The sequence below is a fragment of the Euphorbia lathyris genome, chromosome 9 (assembly GCF_963576675.1).
Source record: "Euphorbia lathyris chromosome 9, ddEupLath1.1, whole genome shotgun sequence".
NCBI classification, from domain to species: Eukaryota; Viridiplantae; Streptophyta; class Magnoliopsida; order Malpighiales; family Euphorbiaceae; genus Euphorbia; species Euphorbia lathyris.
The window spans coordinates 28,805,206-28,825,328 of NC_088918.1; the positions used below are offsets into that span (position 1 = coordinate 28,805,206).

The 20,123-nt window shown below is 33.7% G+C and overlaps 1 pseudogene; it reads right to left on the reverse strand.

The window, feature by feature from the left end:
- Window positions 1–14,648: 14,648 nt before the first annotated feature.
- LOC136207316 (uncharacterized) lies at window positions 14,649–17,925 on the reverse strand (annotated as a pseudogene).
- Window positions 17,926–20,123: the final 2,198 nt, after the last annotated feature.

Here is a 20,123-nt window from a genome sequence, read left to right on the forward strand (position 1 = left end):
TCCCTTATAACGTTACAAGTATAGTTCCAAGGGGGGGGGTTAGGAACTATTTAAACTTTTTGTAGGTTTAGGGCAGACTTCTTTTCTCAAGAGAAAAGGTTTAACAGCGGCACTGAGTAATCAGTAAGATACTGGCTTAGTCAACTAGTGACTAGGTCAGTTTCTTGACTTGAGTCAGGAGATAGCACTTAAAGTCTATTCCTGAGCTCAGATGTTCGATGCGCACAACTCAGCTTGACCTCTTTACTTGGTCAGTTTTTGGTTATTTAAGCAAGCAATATATATAAGGAGTTTAAGGTAAGAAATACGTTACTCAGCAGATTTATCCAGGTTCGGCTTCTTCTAAGCCTACGTCCTGTCCCCGGAACACGTTCTGAGATTTCGAATCCTCTACTGAGCTCTTTAAAGGTAGAGCCTCAAACCTTTTACAATCTTAGCAACTGAGTATAACAAGAGTACCTTCCTCTATACCTCTACTCAATCCTAATCTCTCGCTGAGTACTATAACCGAGTACTTAGCCTCTCCTTTCTAATCTCTAGAAATGATAAGTGTTTGTCCTAAACAATGATTGCTAAGACACCTTAGATGATTGAATAATCACTCTAGACTTTTACACAAATATATGAAATGTAGTGTAAGATTTGCTTTGCTTCTTGCTTGCAGAACTTGCGTAGAAATTTGGTCAGCGTAATGGCTTGATCAAGTTCTGTGTGGAATGAAGCTTCTGATGGCACTATTTATAGAGACGTCTTGAGGCATCGGTCATTTCGAATTTCGAAATAACCGTTGGAGGGAAACGGCTTCCTGTCGTTGTCATCCTGACTTGCTCAGAGCTCTCGGCCAATCAGATTTGTGTATCTTCTGTCCTCGGTCAGCTTTTGGTCAGCTCGGCAGAGTGTCTCACTATTTATGGTAAAGTCAACTGGACAGCATACTGTGTCATCTGAACTTTACCCAAAGTGGAAATACTTTGTCTGGAAGTTTTCCTTAGCTAGCTGCTGTCTTGTACGTTTTGTCGAATCAACTCAGCAGCTTCGTTCCGAAGTTGTTCCCTGAAGGTCTTCTAGATCCTTCTTTTGCTGAGTTGCGTTTTGTACACAACGACATCGTTTTGATAAACGCGGGCCGAGTTGTCTTGAGTTGTTTGACTTGGGCTTTGACTTTCGTATTGGGCTTGGGCCTTTTAATCCTTCTGTCTTATAATCAATTTAACTCAACATTGAACAAACACATTAGTAGAATAAATCAAAGCATTTAAACTTAGTGTGTTTAGAATATGTTTTTAATTACACTTAAACAATTTTGTCAAATCAAAATTATGTGGAAAGGTGTTTCAACAAACACTATGTTGATTACTAGGTTATATTACTTTCCGTGGTACATTAAAATTCTAGTGATAATTCTTTATTTGTTATTTACCTTTCTAAAAAAATTTAGAGTCCCAATTTTTTTTATACTGACTTGCAAAAATACAGTTAGGACATTAATAATTAACTAACTTTTTGAGAGGGAGAGAATGTCATTATTAACTCGGATAGAGAGAGTTGTTATTGTCTTTGATATCACACTTCTTGCAAAGTTCTTCTCTGATAGCTCTATATAGTTACTTGAAATCACAAAAGACGTTAGAAAATGGGCTGAGTTTCTCTGGCATCTCACCCGAATTCAGGCAATCTAGTATCAATTTCACTACATCATCACCAACAATGCTCCAGAATTTTTGATAAAAGATGGGGGACATACCGTTAGGTCCGGGTGCCTTGGTGGGGTGCATTTGATGTAGTTCCTGAATCACTTCCTCTCTATTGAAAGGTGCCGAAAGTGCGAGCTGTTGTTCTGAATCAAGTCTGTTTGTCACTGCTGCAATAAAATTGTAACCCCCTCACTTGGATCACATGATATCTCACACAATATCAGTTATAGACATGCTTTCAATTCTCAATCATATAAACTTCAATCTCATATAAACTTTACATATTATACACAAGAGAAAGCATTTACAATTTACAATACACGTTTAAGTCATTATCCTGCATAGAGGATTTACAAAACAAAAGTACATCACAAGACTCCAAAATGCCTAGATGAGAATGGACTGACACTGCTGGTGCGACCTTAAGCAAGAAGAACTCCACCTAACCTGTAAAATCTGTTGGCAAGGGGTGAGCTGCCTACTCAATAAACATATTACACATATATGTATATACAAAAGTAATGTAAAGAGCACAAAGCAAAATATATCATTAGTACCAAGTTAGAATTTATTCATTTGTTTCACTTATTATAATAATACTTATTTTAGAAAGGCCTTGCTGTACTTAAACAATATATATAAAATGGTCCTTGGGCCCAATCTGTATTCCGGCTCACTAAATTCGGAATACAATCATCCGTGCTACGGAGGAGTTACACTCAACTCACGTACTCATATATCTCAACACATGTGCTTTCGGCTCACAATATTCGGATAGCACTCTCAACTTGGACCATTTCACATATCCATCTAAGCAAGCTCATATTCATTTATAATCTAACCATTATTCAGTTCCAGTATGTGCACAAGGCTCAACATGTCGTATTCACTCATAACACTGCAACATACTCAATCATATCACTTTCTTATCAATCATGACGTATCACAAACACTCAAACATTATCCACATCATTCACATCAGATTCAACCACATCTCACACTCAGCAAGTCACAAGGCACAATACAGTCATACACATATATAAGCAATATGCTTACCGTCGCTCTTGGTTCGATCTATTCAACACGATCGGGTGTGCGTTCAGTTGCACCTTGCCCTCCTAATGTCACATAACATTTATACAATTAGCCTTAACATAAACTTAATAAAAATATAAACTAATGAATGCTATATGATTTACAAGACACTAACTCCACAAAGTTCATGCAATCTAATCCTTTTGTCTTAGATCATCACATGACCTACTTGCACACATTCTGCCATAACTTTCTCTATATTAATCCAAATGCCCTGATTCTTAAACCTACTGAAACTAGACATATATGGGTATAACATATCCAAAATTCACTTTAATATCACTTCTACACAATATATGGCATGCAAAATGATTCTGTACTGTTTCCAGCCAAGAAACAGACTATCCAGATTTTCATCTACCATAATGCACTCAACCTATCTCACACTAAACACAATGTATTGCCAAAACCTTTTACAGACATATACTTCAAGTAGTTAGGAACACTTTTGTAAAAATAACCTTTCTCAAGTTATAACTCTAAGGTCCTCAAAATGCTACATCAACATGGCTGCCTCACATGACATTCAATTTCGAGGCAGTCATGTTCCATCTAGGTTTTCTTCATCTATATATGGAATTAAAGTCCCATATTTTACAGAGAGTTTCATAACACATATAGCAACATATGTTATTCTTTATGTATCTTCAAATTCGAAGAATATCAATATAAAAAACATGCTCCAAAATGACTGAAAGCAGTACCCTAGATTTCTGTTTAGGGCACTTGATACATATCTTTCATTTGGACAGCCTATAACCACTTGAAACAACACCAAAACTCAAAAATCTCCATCACAACTCATTCACAACAAATCCTATGATCATACCTAGGTATTTCATAATCTCAAACTCATAGAAAACAAGCTAAAACAACATACTAACCTTCAACTCGTGTCTATCACCTATTATGCTTCCTAACTTGACTTGTTTGACTCGAAAATGGAAGAAATTGGAAGAGTTTTCTTTGGAGAGGTTTAGGGTATGAACAAAGAAGGTTTTGCTGAAGCTTTGGTCGAAATTGTGGCTGGAATAGATAAAGAATGAGTTGTGCACATCATTTGTAAAATGAAGAGGTGTATTGTGTCTTAATATTGGGGTGACACCTCATGCTTGCTCACAAACCTCAAATTCAGCCCTCCTAAAGTGTAAGTTAATCAATTTAGGACATATAAATTCATTCATTCATTCATTCATTTAAGTCCTAACTCAATTAACCAATCGTTACATCTTAACGACACACTAATCGCCTACTAATCGCACGATAATCGCATTATGCATACAAAACTTCTACTGACAATGAGATGAATCTAAAATGTATGTATTCAATCATGAAAACATATATGAATGTGGGAAGACTCATATGTTAGGGTTTTGGGGATGTTACAAAAATTCTCGCCAGAATCTGATGTTGAGCTGTTAAATAGGTTCTGGAAGTAGTCAGACATGATATTAGCCACCTGGTTCGAGCCTTCTTTCCATGTACCATTCTGATCATACAAGCCCATTAGCTTGTTATTCCTCTTCCTCGCTGAACATTTGGCGTGAAAGTATCCGGTGTTGCTATCTCCAGCTCTCAGCCACTCAGTCTTTTCCCTCTGCTTCCATTTCATTTCCTCCCGAATTTGTAGCTCGGCCAGTCGACCGACGATTTTATTTTCCATTTCAACCATACTGGGATTTGCTCTTTTCTATATATTGCCAAACTCTGTCACGAGTTTTTTTAATCTCAGCCCCATTGTTGTTGAAGGATTGAGAGCTCCACTTTTTAATCTCGCCGCCACTCTTTTAATTTTTCCTTGCACTGACTGTTCAGCCCGCTCGCAGTTGCATCTTTGCGCTATAATTTTTCCTTGCAATTACCATCTCTTGTCCATATTGATTCAAATCTGAACAACTTCTTCCTTCGTGGCAGCTCTATATCCTCCTTATCGCAACTGATCAAAATAGGATGGTGGTCAGACGCCACCCGCGCTAATGTGAAGACTCATGTTGCAGGGAACATTCCAAACCAATCTTGAGTAGCCAGCCCTCTATCTAATCTTTCCCATATGGCGTTATCACCTTGTGCCTATTATACCATGTGAAGCCGGAGCCTGCATACCCCAAATCCATTAATCGACATTCTTCTATACAGTCATGAAAATCATCCATGTCCCTTTGTAGACGACTTCTTCCTCTCTTTTTCTCTGAATGCCAAAGTACTTCGTTGAAATCACCAAAGCAAAGGAACGACAATGCGTCCAAGCCCTGAATCTGTTTTATTAAATCCCATGTGAATTTTTTATTCGCTCTTTCAGGCCAGCCATAAATGCCCATCCCTCTCCAAACCGGAGCACTATTAGCACAAATCATAAAATATACACAGTGAGCCGAATATCGTGTGATGGTAAGGTCAATTTCTTTCTTCCATCCCAACAACAACCCACAACAAAGTCCTACTGCATCAATAATGAAAAAATGAAAATCAGGAAAAGTGCGATAAAAATGATTGCAATCGTTTTTCTAAAGGCGGGTCTCCATCAAGAAAAACACATCGGGGTAATTATCCCTCATCAATCTTTTGAGGGTTCGAAACGTCCATGAATTAGCCATCCCTTGGACGTTCCAGCTCAGTATTTTCATAATGCAGGGTGGAGCCAGTTCTTGGCCTCCACCCTATCGTCTACATTGATTAAAGCTTTTTTCCGAATATCGTTGTCATCATTTTCCCTGGAAAGTTTTGAACCCGTCAAACTGTTTCGTCCCTGCATTGTGCTGCTGCACGGGCCAGACATTTGAGCTTGGCTCTTTTCCTTGCAGGCTTTCCCACGGGCCTATCCATTGCCGAGAACACCATATCCATCGGTTGTCCAGTTTCAAGTATATTAACATTGGTTTGGACGAGTGGAAGTTCCCTAGCATCAGCACTCTCCGGGGTCCCCTTCGCTGTATTACCGATCGTTATCTCTCCTTCACCTACAGGCTCCCTATCTTCTTCCATATCCGTAGCCTCACTAGGAGCTGCTTTCTACGTTCATAAATTTTTTAGAGTCTCAATCTTTTAATATAGACTTCCAAGAATAGAGTTAGGAAATTTAAATATAAAGTTGGTAGATTTTTTAGATGGAGAGAATATACTCATTAACTTAGATAAAGAGAGTTGTTTATTAGAGCACCTCTAACGATATTTGCAACTTTGGGTGCCACCTAGACAAAAAAAAGCACATCCAAAGATTACGTCCTATTAGAAACGTTTATTATTTCACTAATTGATAGGTATTTTTTTTTTAATTAAATAAATTGGACTGAAACCGTAATTAGTCCAACTAATTACAAAAGAAGAGTGAAATGGGACCACCGAAGGAAAGCAGAAATTTTTGCTTTCCTTAGCGCTAGGTGCGTGTGGCTTTCACACGCCAGATGCATCGTGGCCTCCATTTTCCCTTAAAGGTGTATTATCTTTACTTTGTGCGTACAAATTACTGTTTGTCATCAATATTGTTAACAAACCAAAATTATACAAATCCATCCTAATGGCTGTTTACTTATTTTTGAACAAAATGACAAAACAAAAAACACACCTTTTAGGAATGCTCTTATCTAATCTTAAATGTCTTTTAGATATAGTAATATAGTTGTTATCATTTGAGTCGTATATTTAGTGGCCTGTAATTTAATTTTGATGAATTGCTTACTGTCGGTTTTACTCTATGTGGAAGTGTGCTCAACACATTTTTTAGATTTTACAAGTAATTATTTTAGATAATTTGATTTATCGTTCATGTAAGAGATGAGATCTTATTTTAGACAATAAGTCCATTATTATTTATGACGGTTATTAATAAACAAATTTATTTTCTAAAATGAATTTGTCTTTTTCTTCTTTTAAATAAAATAAAAACATAAGAAAATATTGAAAAATATATCTGAATAACGAAGATTTTGTCATATTTCATGATTAAATATCTAAAAATTCTATTAGGCTCTAGATTAATAAAAAAATACATATGTGACATGTTATAAGTTTGGGTAAATTATTTACTTAATTGTAATGTTATTAAGATTATAGCTTCTAAATTTTATTTCGTGACTAAAAATCAACAAAATTTTAAATTGTACATTACTATAGTATTAAAGTTTAAATCAACAAAATCCGTCACATATTAATAAAATGATAAGAATAAAATTCTCTAACAACAATCATCTCGAATGAATGTATACAACACTATGTTGATTACTAGGGTATATTACTTTCCATGGTACATTAAAATTCTAGTGATAATTCTTTATTTGTTATTTACCTTTCTAAAAAAATTTAGAGTCCCAATTTTTTTTATACTGACTTGCAAAAATACAGTTAGGACATTAATAATTAACTAAGTTTTTGAGAGGGAGAGAATGTCATTATTAACTCGGATAGAGAGAGTTGTTATTGTCTTTGATATCACACTTCTTGCAAAGTTCTTCTCTGATAGCTCTATATAGTTACCTGAAATCACAAAAGACGTTAGAAAATGGACTGAAGTTCTGACGAACCCTCTCTGATGCTAAAGTCGGAAGGTATTAGAGATAATATCTAGCTAACTTATAACGGAGAAATGAAGTATGTATTCGTTGAAGTAAGATACATGAACTTGTGGAATGTCTCTACTATTTATAGATGAAATAAAGTGTACCTAGACACATGGCAGCATCTGATAGGTCTTCAGACCTTATCTTTCCATGCTACAATATTTCTAAACATGGGGAGCGTGTATTTGGAATCCAGCATGCTCATTGGTCCACGTGTTTCCAAATACATCTCCCAAAGACATGCTTCAGACGAAAGGTGACCGAAGCCATGACTTCGGCAAGGCTACGTCCAAGATTGATGTTGTAACGAGCTTTGAAGGAACTAGGCGCACCCGAGGACTTCAGATCATAACGGAGCCTGATTTCCAAATGTCCAAATGACTTAGTACTGTATCACCCATAACAAACCATACTAATTTTCATTCTTTTTCTACTTTTAATATTTAGTGTCAACTGGATCCCCATAATGAATATCGTCAATATTACTCTTACTTACAAATTCTCAAAACAGAGTACACTTTACAAATAGCTTTTTCGCTTTTTTTTTTCAAATGTATATTACTTTAATGTATTTTTTCATTTTTTTTATATTTTGCATGTCTGTTAATTACTAATATTCATTAAAATTGGGACATAAAAATTTATATTACGATTTTAAATTTTGTTTCTAATTCATTAGAAAAATTATTTAAATTATAAACATTTATTCAATCAATAATAAATATTTATAGATATTTTTTATTCAATTAATATTAATTCATTGTCAATTTCATTATTATTAAAAAATATTTTAATTTATTAAAATAAAGGAAATAAAATATTATATGACGTGCGAAACCCATTGAATAGTATAATTGTCACTAACCACTGGACAATTTTTTTTTTGATAAAAGGTGTTTTGAGGAGACGACTGGTAAAAAAATGAGTGAGTTGAAATAGTTGGAGGGTATATAACTCTCCGACCATTAGAGTTGCTTTATAACTCTAAAAAGAATTTTTAACAAAAAAATATTTTATTCTGATATTTTTTTTGACATACCATTTATATTGATTTTTCTTTTATTCAAAATATATCAAAAATTAACTTTTAGCAAATTTTGTAACTTATCTCAAAAAAATCAAATTTTATAACTTAATATTTTTATTTTGTTTTTAATAATTTAAATAATAATTTATTAAAATTAATAATTGAATTAACTAGTGTTATTATAATTTAACAAAGTATTTCGAATTATAATATTTTAATATAAATTATAGTGCGGTCATTAAATGATTAATATATTTATATCCTTCTTTTAGATCATATTGGAAGAACATAATTGACTTTAAAACATAATAATCATTATATTTTATTAAAAAAATTAAATAATATAATAGTACATTTTTAGTACAATTATATATACTATTTTCTTATCATAAATAACAATTTCCGATCCATCTTTACATAAAAATATTGTTTATATTTTTTCAAAAGTCAATGTAATATTTTTCATTTAAAGGCTAGTTATCGAGTAGGACCAGAAGACGGACATCCCAGCTATGCTGGTACCTCGACCTCAACCCAATGGCCCCCGAACCAATATTATTAAAAGAAAAAATAAAAAATCCGAATACAAAAGAAAGAAAGGATAAAAAATACAGATCATGATCAAGAGAAACTGTAAAAGTACTGTCCTCCCCTATTGTGAAGAAAAGCCAATCCATAGAAGTCCAGAATATCATCCCACCATGTAAAACTAGAAGTCGTCCGTCCAAAGTTTGCCAGCGACTCAACAACCTGATTGCCTTCGCGAAAAGTATGAGAGATAACACAGTTAATAGCTTCTACCCGTGACAAACAATTTAACCAATTTTGTATAATTACCCAAGGAACCGATGTGGATTTGGTTTTCAGAATCTGCACTACGTATATAGAGTCGCTTTCAATCCAAAACTTCCGCAAACCCTTATTGTAAGCCAAATCAATAGCATGAATAGCTGCAGACAGCTCAACGAGAAAGGTAAACGAACTGGTGATTGTAAAAGAAAATGCACCCAGACACAAACCAGTACTAGAGCGAAAAATTCCTCCGCACCCGGTCGGTCCAAGAGAACCCGAGACAGAGGCATCAATGTTAATCTTTAACCAATCCCTCGGAGGAGGCTGCCAGACAACCGGGATGATTCTCGGCCCTTTACCAAGCCTTTTAGGAATCCCGAGCACTTCCAAAATTTGTGTTTCCACTAATGTCATATAACATTTATATAATTAGTCTTAACATAAACTTAATGCAAATATAAACTAATGAATGTTATATGATTTACAAGACACTAATCCACAAATTTTATGCAATCTAATCCTTTTGTCTTAAATCATCACATGACTTACCTGCACATTCTGCCATAACTCTCTCTATATGAATCCAAATGCCCTGTTTCTTGAACCTAGTGAAACTATACATATATGGGTATACCATATCCAAAATTCACATTAATATCACTTCTACACAATATATGGCATGCAAAAGGATTATGTCCTGTTTCCAGCCAAGAAACAGACTACCCAGCTTTGCATCTACCAGAATTCTCTCAACCTAGCTCACACTAAACACAATGAATTGACAAATCCTTTTACAGACATATAATTCAAGTAGTTAGAAACACTTTAGTATAAATAAAGTTTCCCCAATTATGAATCTAAGGTCCTCAAAATGCTACATCAATATGGCTGCCTCACATGACATTCAATTTCGAGGCAGTCATGTTCCATCTAGGTTTTCTTCATCCATATATTGAATTAAAGTCCCATATTTTACATAGAGTTTCTTAACATATATATGAAAATAGTTTATTCTTTATGTAATTCCAAATTCGAATAATATCAAGATGACTGAAAGCAGTACCCTATATTTCTATTTAGGGCTCTTGATACATATCTTTCATTTAGACAGCTTATAACCACTTTAAACAACAACAAAACTCAACAAACTCAATCATAACTCATCCACAACAAATCCTATCATCATATCTAGGTATTTCAGAATCTCAAACTCATAGAAATGAAGCTAAAACAACATACTAACCTTCAATTTGTGTCTATCACCTAGTATGCTTCCTAACTTGAATTGTTTGGCTTGAAAATGGAAGAAATTGGAAGAGTTTTCTTTGGAGGATGTTAGGGTATGAAAAATGAAGGTTTGTTGAAGCTATGATTGAAATTTGGGCAGCAAATGATAAGGATTGAGTTATATACATCCTTTTAAAAGTGAAGAGGTATAGTTTGTCTTATTATTGGGTGACACCTCATGCTTAGCGAGGTGCTTGCTCACAAACCTCAAATTCAACCCTCTAAAAGTGTAATTTAATCAATTAAGGTGTCACACCCGACCCTAAACGACCTATAAACATTTCTATTATTACAAGTGGCAAACATGTGACATGCATTTTGACACTTAAAAACATAAAACTTGACCCATATAATTCATATTTATTAAATGAGGACATATATATATATATATATATATATTTTAATTATACATATTTATATATTAAAATAATTATAAAATTTTGGAAATATATCATGAAATTCCAATTTTGTCTACAGCATCAATACCATTTTTGATACTCAATAAAGTCCTTTTTTTTATTTACTCAAAACTTTTAATTTACATCTAAAAATATTAAATTAAACTCAAATATATATTTAAATTGATAATTAATTAACAATACCTAATTGTCACGTCCGTGTCTAGATTTCTAGAATTTATACCGTGGTATTAATATATATTATAATTATTGGGTGTGTGAAGTTAAATCGGTGTTATATGAAAAGGTTAGAGTTAATTCGATGGTTTTACGTATAAATTAAAAGTTTAGAATAATGTTAAAAAGATTATATAAAGATGGAGGATTAAACTGAAATTTTTCCAGATTTGGATATATATGGCAAAAGAATCATCGGATTGATGATCATCATATTGTTTTCTTTTTTTTCTTTTCTCTGCCTCTTCGACTTTTTATCGTTCTTGAACCGTTTCTCCACCGTTTCTTTGATGTATGGAGATTGGACCGTCCGAATCACTCGAAATTTAAAACATAGCATCCTTATATATAGATCTAAGTCCTAATCAAAGAGTTTTTGAGTTGCAGAAACGTTTGGAGGGAAACGTCTTAGACAGAATTTAGAGAAGAATCGATCGGGTCAATTAATAGCCAAGGTAAGTAACTATCAACTATATTTTGAGTTTTATGTATATATATATATATAATCAAAGAAGTTTCAGAAATTGATATTTTAGGGTTATGCATGAATTTTGTAAAATTGGGGTTTTTCATGATTTTGCTTTTTATTGTGAAATTACGGTTCAAATGAAGCTATTGATTATGCTTCTATGTGAATTTCAGATTTTACTTGATTATGTTGATTTAAGGTTTAATTTGGTTGATTTACATATATACATATATGTTTTTGGTTTCAATATATATCTATATTGAACAAAATGAATTTGATGATTTCTTACGAATTGTTTTTGAATTGAGAAATCTGTTGCGGTTATTGTTGTTATTATTTTGGGTTGAAGTCCAAATATGATTTTTATGATACAAAAGGGCTAATTGAAGCCAAATTATTTATGATTATGAAATAGTTTGGAATTGGATTGTGAAAGGAAATTTGAGCACGTTATGATTTTATATCCATCGAGAGTTATTCGGATCGGTGGTTTTACATTTGAAGACCATGTTCAGTGAGGGTAATCAGACTGCTGACTGGATGGCGAACTTCGCAGGGTCATTTCCTTTGGGTCATCACGAATGTGATGTGCCTCCTGTAGGCATCCAGGCTATTCTTTGTGAGGATCGGCTTGGCCGACACTTATATAGGATAGGTCGTTAATTAGTTTCTTTTCTTTGTTTTGTTTGGGTTCTCACCCTCCTCCTCCGGTTACCAAAAATTTTTTATAAAAAAATTAAAAATTAATTATAATTATTATTATTTAACAAAATGTTTCGAATTATAATTTTCTAATAATAATAAAAAAAAACTTACAAATTATTGAAATAATGAAAGACATTAACTAAAAACATGTAAATATTTAAATACAAGAATTAAAAATATAGGCACATTTAAATTAAAAATAAGAGATAATGTCTAAAAATATCTCTAACGTTTGCAGCCAGGAGCAAATTTACGTTTTACGTCTAAAATGGTGTAATCTTACTCTTAAAGTTGGCAACCAAGAGTAGTTTTACCCTAATATTGGTATGTTGGGTCAATTTCAGCCATTATTATAAAACATAGATATTTTATTCTTTATTCTGCACCAATTGTATATCAGTTCGTTCTAAAAAAATTATATTTTTTATGATTTAATAATAGAATTGAAGATTAATATTTATAAATTCGACGAAATATTTTGAATTTTTTTTTGTCAAACTCGTATAATAGACAGTATGTTTTTTAATTTTTTTTAATTTACATCTAATCATATGTTTATGATTTGTTACTAATAAGTGATAAAAATGACTCACGTATGAGGTGTAGAGGACAAGATTCATGATCAAGAAAACAATTTGATGAATTACTTCTCAAATGGACCCAACTTGACAGCGTTAGGGGTAAAGTGCTATTGACTGTCAACATTAGGGGTAAAATTACATCATTTTAGACGTTAGGGGTAAAATTGCTCATGTCTGTAAACATTACGAGTATTTTTGTACCTTATCCCTAAAAACAATTCACAATTAATTATATGTACTTTCTTTTATATTGTAATATTTATTTTTATATTATTATAATTAGATACAAATTTAATTAATAAAATTGCATTTTGTTTTATAAAATGTTATATATCATTTCATTAGATAAAAAAGTACAGATACGAAACTGTATACTACATGGTGAATGAACCTAACGATGAATGATTAAATACAACATTATTATTAAGGTCAATGTGATCAAAACAGTATAGATATAACATGAAAATTAGGAGAAATAAAACCCCGGACACATACAGATTAAAGCCAGTACATGATCTATAAAGGTACGAAACGACCCAAAAAAGCAATAAAAACCATAAAATGTACAACTAACTGTAAAAAAAAATAGAAATCATATTTAAAATTATAACACACAATAGTAATTTATATTATTATAATTTTTAGGATCCCTAACCTTTTTCTCAGTGAACTGTTTAGTCCTTCCGCCTGTTTGTTACATTTTTTACCGTTTATGACTTCGGAAATGACTAAATTACCCTTTACTATTTACCTTCAAACTTCAGAAGAGTAATCCAATTTAGAAGAAGAAGCTATTTGCATGGAGAACAATAAAAAGAACAGACTCAACGCTTACGAATTTGAACGATTAAGAAGAAAATTAAGAACAAGAACACTCAAAGTTGATTTCAGATGCATTAGAGTTTAAAGGAAAGCAAAATAAAGGAAAAGAAGAACACAAATCCAAATTGACTAACAGAATCTTCATGAGAGTCTAACGGCAGGGACTAAACAGTTCACCAAGAAAAACATTAGGGACTAAACAGTTCACCGAGAAAAACGTTAGGGACTTTAGTGTGTGTTTTTGAAAATACAGGGACTAAACAGTGTGTTTTGTCAAAATATAGGGACTAATAAATTAATTACCCTAATTTTTAATAACAATGAAAAAATTATCAAATAGTAAAAATACATTAATTAAAAACATACACACTTTTTTTAGAAACATACACACACGTTAAGTTTGATTCGGGTTTTTGAGACAAATCTCAATTCCACCTGATTTTATGTGTAGGCTAAAACAGCTCGGCCAAGCCAATCCAAACATCAAACACACATATCAAAGCCCAACAAGTTCATAAATAGGTCATTGAGATAAGATAGTAGACCTCTTTATACACTTAATTATATAAAAAAATTCAAATCCAATCCAACTCGTATTATATTCATATCATATCGGATTTTGAGCCGGGCTGATCAAACTAAAGGAATGGATTCCCAAACACAAAACGAAGCTGATATCCAATGTTCTCATTTTCATCTTTGTGCTTCTAGATGATTACAAAATAACTTCTGATAACAAAAGATTATTTACAGAAGATGAGAGCAGCCAAAACAAAAATTACAACTAAACATGCTATAACAGCTCATTGGAATTATGATGTGGTACATAACAAACTAAACTATATAATAACTAAGCATCACCCAGTTATGTCATGTGGAAAATAACACTAATTGATCAGAACAATTTCATTGAATTTACATGAAGTCTAATTATTGTATTTTGGGGACAAAGAATGAAGTTTAATTATCTTTACAGTAACAAACTAGGCTAGGAGGTAGCAGTCAAACCATTTAAAAAATCACTACCAAAGATGGCTTCCTTTGTCACAAGCTTAATTCCTCTCACCCACAACTCAGCCATCTCAACCCCTCCTTCACAAACAAAATGCACCTCTTTCTTCTTAGTAGTCATCACATGAAACATTCCAGGATCTTCCACATCAATTTTATACTAGGACCAACCTCAGCCCCTCTACAGATCACATTTCTTTTGCTTGATTTCCCCCATTGCAATGTTCCTGTACCACTCACCATTCTCAATGATTTAAAGTGAGGACTTCCTTTCCCACATTTTGTATGCTTCTTCACTCGACTCCCCTCTGAAACTAGTTGTCTCGCAAGTTCGTCTAGTATGACATTTTCTGCATCTTTTCCATGTCCATTCGCCCTGGCAAGCAAGAGTGCAGTTTCCTGCCTCCAATTCACAATTTCACAGCTTGCCCCAAATGAGATCAGAAGCTCACATACCTTGCTATGGCCTTGTTTTGCAGCTAACATAAGTGGAGTGTATTCATCAATGTCTGCTGCATTTATGTCGTAGCCTCTTCTGGTTAACATTGAAACTAAATGCAAGTCTCCCCGGCTGGCTGCTCGGTGTAGAGCGTGGATGCCGGCAGAGTAGTTATGTCCCTCTTCAAGTGCATACTCTAGTAGTACTTTTTCAATTTCTTCATCATGGTGGTTTAGTTCTGATAAAGTGATTGCTGTTTTACCGCGTTTGTTCTGCAGCTTTATATTAGCACCTGCATACACAAGTAGCCAGAAAGCTTCCACATGACCACCTGCTGCAGCTATCATAGCAGCAGAGAATCCGTTTTCATCTTGTTCGTTGAGATCGATCTCCAACTGCTCAATGAGCTTTCTCAAGGCCTCAATATCATTTGCCTGAATCACAAAGGTTAAGGAGGAAAACACTGAAATATTGCTTGATTTGGGATTCTTCCCAGCTTGAATTACATCTATCACTGCTTGTTGTAATCCAATTGCCCATCTGCTTGATGTTGCAATCGAACTAGCAGACTGACCGGTTGAATTAACCAAGCCAAAATCAGCACCGGCAGAGGCTAGAATTTTTAAGCATTCATGTTGTTTATATCTAGCACAAATCATCAGCGCGGTTTCGCCTAAATCTGTTTTGGAGTTGAGACTGCAGCCATCAATTATCAGCTGTTCAAGAACTTTGGCTGATCCGAGCATTGCAGCTAAATGAACAGGACGCTAGCCATTCCTCGAAGTTGTTTCAATGGGTGATTCTTTATCTACACCATGTTTTAGAAGTACTTCTGCTGCTCTTGCATTGTTACACAGGATGGCATGGTGGATAAGAGTCCTCCCCAAGTGAAGAATGTTAGGAGAGACGTGTTGAAGGAGCATCTGCAAAATAGCTCCGCTTGCTTCGAAATACTCAACTGCACACCAGGAGACTAAGTAAGCCTCAGCTAATCCAGCTCCAACTCGAAATTCTTCACCTGTATCAGTATCCCAAGACCAAGCTCCTAGCCTCACCTTGATGTCCACCCGAATGCTGACCTGTTTCAAGAGAAGTCTAACTACGGAAATCTGCCTGCTAATAATTGCAGCAGCAAATGCATTGCAATCAACATTCGCGTGCAACGATGGCTTGGAAGATTGAAGGAGAATCCTATCAACTGCATTGGCATCCACTCCACACTGCCACCAATTAAGATCACCAATGTCAGATCAACATTATCAATTTGATGAAGCATATGATTTCAGATTTGGGCTTAAATTTAGGCACCTATAAGTAAGGCAAACAGCAAGTCCAGAAATATCCTTCACTGCAATTGCAAATCAACCTATGAAGAAAATATCTAATTGCTAAGAATGTACTAGAATACTAAAGCCACTCTTTCATTTAGGTTGATCTGATTAATCGGGTTCGAGGTTGAGAGGTAATGTGGTCTATACAGAATCATGTATAAGATTTCCATTGTTTTGATGTACATATATAAAGAAGGTCATCTTGTGGCATTATCTGCTTACCTTGATGTATACATTTCCATTGTTTTGATGTGCATATATAAAGAAGGTAATCTTGTGGCATTAACTGCTTACCTTGATGAGTGTGTCTACAACGTTGACAAAGCCTCTGCAACAGGCAGAAACAAGAGCATGAACAGCAACCTGTGGGCTTATAAGGTCAGAACTCATAAGCAGCCTTGCAAGTCTGGCCTGACCCAGATAGCTCGCCTCTAACAAAGCCTCTTCGCATGCCTCCTGAAATGCCCCACATTTGATAAGCACCTCTAAAACATCTAAATGTCCTTCCCTTACTGCTGCTGTTGTGGCATAGCCTCGAAACAGCTTCTGATTCACATCGGCTCCAACGCTCTGCCACACAAATTACACCAAAATTGTATCAGAAAATCCATATCACCATTTTTTTTTCTGTAATAAAACACAAAAACAAAAGTTTATAATGCCAAAATCTCTGTTACCTATGCTTAGTACAAGACATGTATTGATAATTATTGAACCCATATTCTAGATAAAGAATTATTATTGCTTCCGCTAAAGGACAACATTGGATTTCTGGATGAAAGTATCCCATGGTGAAATAAAGTTGTTAATCATTTTAAAATGGAATTGATAAAAAGAAATCTGTCAGATTTTATATGGATTTATCTTCCTTGTGTACAAGACTGCACTAAAGATATCCAGGAAAATATTACATGTCAGCAACCTAATTCCACAATCGAAATACTAATTAGAGCTTGATCATAATATATTAAATCAAATTATCTCTTTAAAAGAAGCTTATACCGCATAACCACATATAAAGCGTCCGATTAACCCTAAACTGATTTTTTTTTTAATCAGTTCAAAAGCAACACAGGTCTACAAAATGATGAATTCAGTATTACGTAAATAATCAGAACATTCTTATTTCATCAATCCTTTCGATATCCAAAAAAAAAGATGAATACATTACCAGTAATTTTCTGACGAGCGTTAAATTTCCGGTATGAGCAGCGAGAAACAGAGCAGAGACATCAGTCTTAAACTCCTGATAATCAACGCGAACTTCGTGCGGCGATTCATGGCGAAGCAAAACTTCTGTCTTCTTCGCCTTCAAGCTCACCGTACCAACAAAATTAACGTCGACGAAAGGATCGTCGAGACACTCGAAAGCCGACTTCAAGTCGTTAATATGGGAAGCGTCGAGGAGACGCTGGGGAAGCTTCGGATTGGTAATCTACAGGGAAGACCTGTTTTCCGGTGCCGGATTTTCCGAACACAGTCATTTCGAAATCGGTATTATCGCATATACAGAGGACGGGGAAGAAGAGAAGAAAGGAGGGAAAGATTTTTTTGAGTAGGAAAGGAGGGAAAGATTAAGTGCTGTTTGTTGGAGCTATATTTAGATACTTTAACGTTTAAAATTAATTTTAGTACCGTTTCTTTTATTTATTTATTTATTAAAAATGGATATAATAATAAAATATAGAAAAAATTGTCCCCGTCGGGATTAGCGTTAAGATTTAAGGAAAGGTAGGAGCTTAGTGATGGCTAGACTTGTCCACGGGTCCGGGTATCCGTCCGGCCCGTCCAGGCCCATGTCCCTTGGGTCGGACTTGGACAATGATAATTGATGTTAGGTCCAGCCCGGTCCAGGCCCGTTAAAGCCCGCCTATTTTTTGGGCGGGTTTGGGATTAATGCAAATAGCACGGGCCGGCCCAGCCCGGCCCGCCTACTAATATTAATTAATAAATTTTTTATATTTATATATTTATATATTAAATATTTATTTTTAAGTATTAAAATTTATTTTTTATAATTAAAAAATTATATATATATGTTTAGATGGGTTTACATGGGCTGGGCTTGGGATTTGATTTTTAAGTCCGAGCCCAGCCCGGCCCGAGCCCAGCCCGAGCCACGCCTAAATTACTAGTGGGCTGGACTGGGCTTGGGCTGAGGACTTTTATACAAAAGTCGGCCTGGCCCGGCCTAGCCCGACCCATGGCCAGATGGCTGGCTCCACTTTGATTGAAAAGCATAATAACGTCTTAATATATTTTTAGAGTAAGTTCATTAATTCTTTTTACTAGTTTATAAAAATATTATTTTATATAATATGAAAATAATATTTTTTTTCCTTTCAAAAAAAAAGATTTTTTAGTTTTTAATTTTAAATTTTTCGTATTTTTTTTGAATAATTTTCCGTACTTTTTAATTAATGTAATTTTTAGTATTCTGATAATTTTTTTTTTATTGTAATTAAAAATTATAATAATATATTCTTCCAAAAAATTATAATAATATACTACCTCCGTTTCATATTACATGTCTTTCTATATACTCTTTTTTGTTTCATTTTATATGATCATTACACGTTAAATCATCTTTTTTCCTACTATAAAACATGGGTTTATGAAAAATAATTAGAATAATGGACTTATTATAGAATAAATAAATAGTGGAATCAATAAATAAGGAGCAATAATATCTTTTTTCTAATATCCTTAATTTCTGTGCAACTCTCTAAAACGACATGTATAATATGAAACAGATGAGGTATATGGTAGAGACTATTATATGTTATAATTTTAAATATTAAATTGAAATCTTATTAAATAAATTTTTATCTTATTAATTTTTTTTTTGATAACATAAATTTTTATCTTATTAATTAAATCTTATTAATATGTTTATATTTTTAATTTTTGTATTTAAATGTGTACATGCTTTTAGTTAATGTCTTTTATTTTTATTTTTTTAGGAGATTAAACAATAAAAGAAACATTATCTTGAATACAATAAGAAATACAAACATGAATTTTTTTAATAAAAAATTTCATAGAAGAAAGAGATCGTGTCTAAACTATCAAATTATATGCAATAACATTTGCTTGGCATCTCTAAAAAGCAAATTCATCTGAAACAAGAACTCATATCACTTCAATAATATCATCAAGAATTACATCAAGCCAATTGGATAGGTTTTGATCTCCTTTTAGTAATGAAATCGCTGAAATTGAATTAGTACAACCATAATTTCTTGAAAACTACAATTTTTAACCACACGCAAAGAGAATAGAATGGCTAATAATTCAGCATGTAAAGCAATCATAGTGAAACCAATAGACCTTCCACCTGAAATTGAAACCAAACCATTGCAATCATGAACCACCACACCGAAAGAAGCTTGTGATGATCATATAAAAAAGGAAGCGTCACAATTGAGTTTAAATGTTCTAAATATCGGAGGCTGCCAATATACCCGAATTGAATTATCCACAAAGCCAGAAGTTGAACCGATCTGAACATTATTTGGTCCCGAACTATAATTCACGGCCTAACCCAAACAAGTTGCAATATCACGCCTCCTCCTTAGTTGCGAATTTGACTCAGATAGAAAGCACTGACCATCTGTAACATGTTAATATCTTTTATTATTTGGATAATTTTCATGTTTTTTTATTATTATTAGAAAATTAT